At 40.2% G+C, this 6540-nt stretch overlaps 1 long non-coding RNA gene across 1 annotated transcript; it reads left to right on the forward strand.

Moving 5' to 3' along the window:
• Nucleotides 1-5041: 5041 nt before the first annotated feature.
• LOC119905955 lies at nt 5042-6026 on the forward strand. Its single transcript, XR_005444911.1, has 2 exons — nt 5042-5454; nt 5559-6026. It is a non-coding gene; the product is annotated as an uncharacterized LOC119905955 (long non-coding RNA).
• The last annotated feature ends 514 nt before the right edge of the window (nt 6027-6540 follow it).

The raw sequence follows: 6540 nt of genomic DNA on the forward strand, positions 1-6540 counted from the left end.
GAGATTTCCTACTTTAACTGAAAGGCTGGTGTTACACAGGCGTATCAATGGATGTTTTAGTAGGAAATTGTATATGCAACATTTAACTAAAGCATTAGTTAATACTGAACGGATAGTGATTACTAGGCGGTAACAGGGACGAATTAAGACAAGACAGAAAGAGGTTGGGGAACTCTTCACGATTACATTACGAGAAACAGGGGTTGTTATGGTCTCTTCTCTTTGCATTCCTGGCTTATCACATTGGCTATTAGAGAACGAAATGGTGGTTTATGGCTCAGCCATTCTGTGGAGAGAAAAGAGTCAGGTTGAGGCCGGAGGGAGGGAGAAAGGGATCAGATAGCCCCTTTTGCTGTCCTGTTGACTGTCTCTAGTGACACCTTTACGGCTAGGGAGGTTCACTAAGGCTCTTTGAATACACAATCCTTAAGCGATGCATTGCCGGTCCCTACCAAACACCAGGCGATGTCTCTGGTTTTTGCATGTGAAAAGGTCAACTCTCGGGGACCAAAACTTCCCTCCCTCTTTTGACACCATCTGACCTTCTTTGAAGTGCGTCTGGTTGAGTTCACAACACACTAGCTACCCTCCAGGCAGTCAATGGACATGAAGTTGTTACTGTGATGTTGAGAGAGCTCAGTTAAAACTTTATGGATGAAAGATACTTTTGTTACACTCTGAAACTCTTGCTCCAGTCCATGTTGCTAAGCTGGTAAGGGGAACATATACAACATATACAGCTGAACTGAAGCTGTGTTTACCGGCTTTTCAGGGCCGCCCTCGTCTGCTTCTGATTGGCTAGTAGTCCTTAACTAGGCACTGCACATGTGCAACTCTCAACAAAGATCTTGTAGAAGTAAGATGTATCACTCCATAGCTAAAACAAAGTGTTCAGCACAAAGGGTGAAAAGAGGAGCTGCAGCAATGTGACAGTATGACAAAAATATGGTGTTTTTTGAAAATGAAACCATGTAAACCTGTTCTGGTACAACCCCTAAGTAGGATTTTTTAAATGAATTGTCTGTATTTTGGGAGTTCATGGCTGAGATTTCCTTTGTTAAAGTTATCGAGGACGATAACTAATAAGTCTGGCTTTGTCTGCTCTTCACACAGTATCTGGTCAGTGATGACCTCCTGCACTTTGGTCTGTGGTGGAATGTCAACACCAACCAGAATGAATGAAACAACCTCATCAGGGAAGAAGAAGGGTTTGCAGTTGATGAAGAAATATTCCAGATCAGGAGAAGCCTGTCCCATTATCTGCTGTGCCATCTTGAAAACATCTGATCAGGGATCAGATAAATACTACAGCAGCTCAGTGCAACTTGTACTTCACCATATGAAAATCGTGTCTCTTCATTATACTCCCACACATAATAACTATTAGTGGTCAAGCTTACTGTTTTTCATTATATTTCGGTCAAATGTGATCATATATATATACTTTTGTGTGTCTTGCCTTCCTTTTCAGTTCATATTGTTTCTCAATATTATATATATATATATTTTAGCTTAGTTATTTCAATCCAGTATTTCAGTAAATCTATTCATTTTCAGTCATGTCATAAATGATAGAACACGAGCTCATTCAATTTGTGTAGCTTTATTGTTTTTCACAAAGTTATGTTTTGGTCATGTCTGAGATGTTTTTTGTTGTTCTTTTTGTGATGTTGGTGCAGATTATCTTCTCCATGATACTAGTGATAACAGGTGTGCTTCATTAGGTATTAGAAGCAGTAAGTAACTGGGCACCTGTTTTGAAGGAAGGGAAATTACATGTGCTGCATCTGTCCTCTCTGTGATGCGTTTCAGCGAGGGCGGGGTTTAGCGCTCAGCGTCTCCTTGACACACGCACACATACAAACATGCTGTCATATCAAAGAGCTCTTCTCTTCAAAAAACGTGAAACCACATTGGCAGAAGCAAGATACAAACTTGTTATAGACTTTGTGGCTGTGTGGGCGGAGTCAGTTATTGTAAGATGCATCCAGTCAGGCTTTGTAAATGAGGAGGAGCATTGCCCACCGACCTACACCCACCGTGTTCAGCAGCATGTGGAGGCTGTCATCACCTGTTTGATAGTGGACAATTCACAATACATGTATTGCAGTAATGCATTCATTGTGAACTGTCCCCTATTAAATAGTATTATAGTATTTTAATATCTAACTGTTTTCCATACATTGTCTGTGAACAAAGTAAATAAATAACTGCACATATATTTGACTATTTCTATATTACATGAAACAAATTCATTGATATTGATTCATTATGTAATATTGCTTATTGAATTTTTGAAATGTCCGCCACATGATTACACACTGTTTCTGATGACTAAATCTGCTTAAATTGTAAAACATGGAAACAGAAAAGCAACAGATACAAATGGATTTCACAGGGCTCTATCCATGGTCTTGTCACCCAATATCTGAATAATGTGACGAGCCTAAACACATCTACGACGACACTACGTATCCATAACACGCGCCGCTCCACGACACTAGTAGTTTCGGGGGATCTTCCCCCCCTGAAAAAAATCCTATGGGAAGCACTGTAGTGTATTGTTAATCTTTGACAATTTATTGTTGTTGGAGAGGAGGAGAGAAGAGACAGGAGGAGACAGCATCAGAGAAGAGAAGAGTAGGAGAACGTGTTTCAGAAGCTGAAAAATCAGTGTAATCAGTGTGTCATTTTCTCGCGATAACAAAATAATAGTTTGTAGAGTGCAGGGTTTGCACTCTGAGGTTTGGGTGTTCGATCCCCACTTCAGCTGTTTTTTAATCCTCTTCAATAAAGTACTTATGACATGATCACAATTGGTCCACATCCATCAATTTATTGACCCTTAATTTCATTTCCCCAGCAGGAAATTCCTGCGCTTCTCATTCACGGGAATCCAATCTCATGTTTCCCGATGGCTATTTCAGAGGTGTGTGATGCAAGCCACAGACTCTTTTGAATGTCCTTCAGAACGTTTCAAAGGTGCTTGACACATGTCCGAAATAGCCGTCAGGAAATGTGAGAGATTGATGGATGTGGACCAGTCGCCGGGACACACACTCCAGGACATGCTTTATTGCAAGCAAATAGTCTCATAATTTGTTGATGATAAATAAAAAAAATCCACCCAATGTGAAGATCAAACACAAAAATAGCGCTCTACAAACTGAGCTAACTAAGAATGTGAAAACGAGTCTTAAATTATTAATTAATCTAAATTTATGGGTTATGTATATTTATCTGCCTCTTTCTGGATTAAATATTTTTTGTGGTAGTGATGTGCAACTGAACAAACTTAAAAGTAGAGACATTTGTGAGGATATTATATTGGGTTCTGCAGTTTGAAAGTATATCTGAAATGTGAGAACTATCTAAAATAGGACCTGTCATTATGGCTGCTGCACCTTGTGCTTTTAAGACACCTCTTTGAATATTTAAAAATTAATGTTCTGATAGTTCTGAATAGGTTTCACCTTCAGTTATTTAACTTTTAATGGCATCCCCATTTTTCCACCTCACACACCAATTGTCACTCTACTAATTGACAACTCTAATCATTTGTTTCACTCCAGATAGCTGTTATTCCTGATAATTAATGTCATTGTCGCCATGTTTGATTTTAAATTTTTGAATGGATGATATGAATATTAAGTGCCTCTACCCCCGTCTCATTCAGAACCATGCTGATAAAGAACCATGTCTAATTGGTCTGTAACTTTTACCTGTCATGTTAATTGCTTTAACTGTCAGAGTGTTTAAAGGGGCTTGTACCTGTAACCCCCACCGTCTGCATTGACAGCTCCCTCTCTGGCCTCTGCTCCACCTCCTCCCACTTCAGCTCTTTCTTTTTTCCTGCACTTATCTCCACCAGTTTGTCAATTTATCTGGAAAAATGGGCTTGCCATTCTGTGTCACTAAGGATGAAACAATTGGGTGATCTCCTGAGTTTTTTGTATTTTGTCTGAATGTGATTTTTGGTAAGGAACTAATTAGCTCAAATTTTCTGTCCAATCAAATTCCCTTAGTTTGATCCCGGCTCTTCCTGTTCATGTGTCGAAGTGTCCTTGAGTAGGACATCTAACCCCAGGTTGCTCCTGATAGGCAGGCAAATGCCTTCCATGGTAGCTCCGCTGCCATAGGTGTGTGTGAAAGCATAGGTGGTTGAGAGGCAAAATTGTAAAGTTTTTTTGTCCGTTGAGGTTAAAAAGGGCTATATAAATGCAGTCTATTCAGCATCATGTCAACCCTTTCTAAATAATGTATTTAGTATGAACAACTGAGAGCAAAACTATGTACACATGGTGTCTCACCCCTCGCAACCACAGGCTTTTCACCCCACCTTTAAAAGTGGCCGTTCGGAACAGTGATAACACTTTACCGAACCTACCATGGACTCTGCACAAGTTTTTCGCTGGACCTTGATGCAGCATTTGAGAGGGAGCTCCTGACTGAAAGATATATGTGGAGCTGGTATACCTGCAAACGGTGACTGAGACACAAACTGCAAGCTAACAATCAAACTTTGTTGTTGATGCAACATTTCAATATTCAGCTCACCACTGGATAGCATTGACAAACATTTATCATCCAACATTATTTATATTGTAAATGTAGTGGATCAGCCAGGGTTGTTTTAATTATTTTTGTGCGATTATGAGATTCCAAAAATCTCTGTCTCTCTCTGAGGAAGGGGGGGGGGGTTGAGATATTTCCCCCTCTACAGACAGCCTGACCCAAGTGAAAGGTTTGCTCTCGGCACGCACTCAGTGTTCTCCGTCTCCCAGCAACGCCCTAAGAGGCCGGCCTGGGACTGAGTGAGTGTGTTTTGATTAGTTTTTTTCCTTTGGGTGAGTGAGGCATGCTTGGTGTGTTTTTGTTCTGTTTTTTTTTCTTCTCTCAGTTTTTTGAATCCTGGGTGTGTCTGGGTTCCTGAGGTGGCACGGGCTGCACCTGCTGGTAATCACGCACCTGTTCCTGATCAGCCATCCCTACCTCTTAAGGAGAGACCAGACTTCCATTCCCTGCTGGATTGTTAAGTTGCGTACCGTAGGTCTTACCTTAACATCTAGCCTTAAGCCCGTTAATCTAGCAACCAGTTTGCTTTTACTAACTTCTCTCTGCCTTTCTCCAGATCACCTGCTCCACCTTTGATGAACCACCCCAACTGGCTCATTTCAGTGTGAAGATTCAGTGGTTCTACTCCAAGCTCCTTTGAGATGATGTGCTCTGTACCTTGTCTCCAACTGTGAGCCCAGCCACCCTATGAAGGAAATTTCAGATTAGATTAAACTTTATTGTCACTGCACAGAGTACTGAGACGATGAAATGCAGTGCAAAAAGTGCGAAGTACATATGTTTAAGTAATAAAATAACAGTGAGGGGTAGCTGTGAATATGATGATCTATACGACATGTACTGCAGTTTCATTTCGGACCTTGGAACGTTTATTGACTGGTAAATAGAGAGCTTCCCTTTCTGCTCCCTCTTCAGAATGACAGCCTAGAAAAATGCTTGCATTACTGCTGATGCTGAACCGATCCCCTTCTTGTTTTCAACAGCTCCAATACTAACATAGCATAGTGGACACAGATGATGTATCTGGAGGCGAAAGGGGAAAAATGTGGACCGTAAACTACTACCAACGGTGTCTATCACAGTTCACATACCCACTTTCTGCTTCAACTATGACCTACTACTTTTACCATAGTGACACTCCCCCATAATTCTTGAGTATTGAGGGGTTAATAATTACCTACGTTCCAGTTAGACCTCTAAATAATTTGGGTGAACTGTGTGTATACAACATATTACGATGGTCTGGCTGCTTCTTTTTCTTCCTCTGTTTGACGTATTTTTAGTTCAAAGATCTTTGCAATTACTTAGGCAAGAAGATATTTTATCAGTGCTGGTGGCTAGAGCTATGAGAATAAAACCCAATTTGTAAATAAAATAATTTTTTAAAATCTAAATCTTTTTTAAAGCACTTATGACAATGTCTTTTTAGCGACTGAGTTGTATCAAAAAAAGATAAAGACAGACAGCAATGCATGCCTTGGGGAAATATCATTATTGCAAATCAAAGTGTTTTTTATTGTGAAGTGAGGAAGGAAAACAACAACACAAAGGGAACATTGAGAAGTGGTGTGAATGCTCGGGTGAGGACAAATAAACACAATCAGAGATGGAGATGTACGAAGGCAGAGCAATCATTCAAATGAAAGCCCCTTGGAGGTGTGTGCTTTATTGAATTCACCATTTTTTCTATTACTAGCTCATCTGCTGTGGCAATAATAGAGAGAATGTTTTAGTTGATTAGCTACCTGCCGTGCAATAGCGATACATAATGCGGAGGAATACACTCATCAAAACAATCAAAATGGAACTGATTATTAGATGGGAAATATGGAGGCGGATGAGAGAGGGATTCAGTGAAGAAGGAGAAGAGGAAAAAAGTGCTGACCAGATTAGCTTTTGCTGGAAAACACCAGAAAGATATTTATTTGTTTCACAGCAGCAGGGATAAAGAGAAACAGAGTTAGA

The sequence above is a fragment of the Micropterus salmoides genome, unplaced genomic scaffold (assembly GCF_014851395.1).
Source record: "Micropterus salmoides isolate LMB-PRFRI ecotype aquatic unplaced genomic scaffold, ASM1485139v1 Ms_hic_scaffold_1, whole genome shotgun sequence".
NCBI classification, from domain to species: domain Eukaryota; kingdom Metazoa; phylum Chordata; class Actinopteri; order Centrarchiformes; family Centrarchidae; genus Micropterus; species Micropterus salmoides.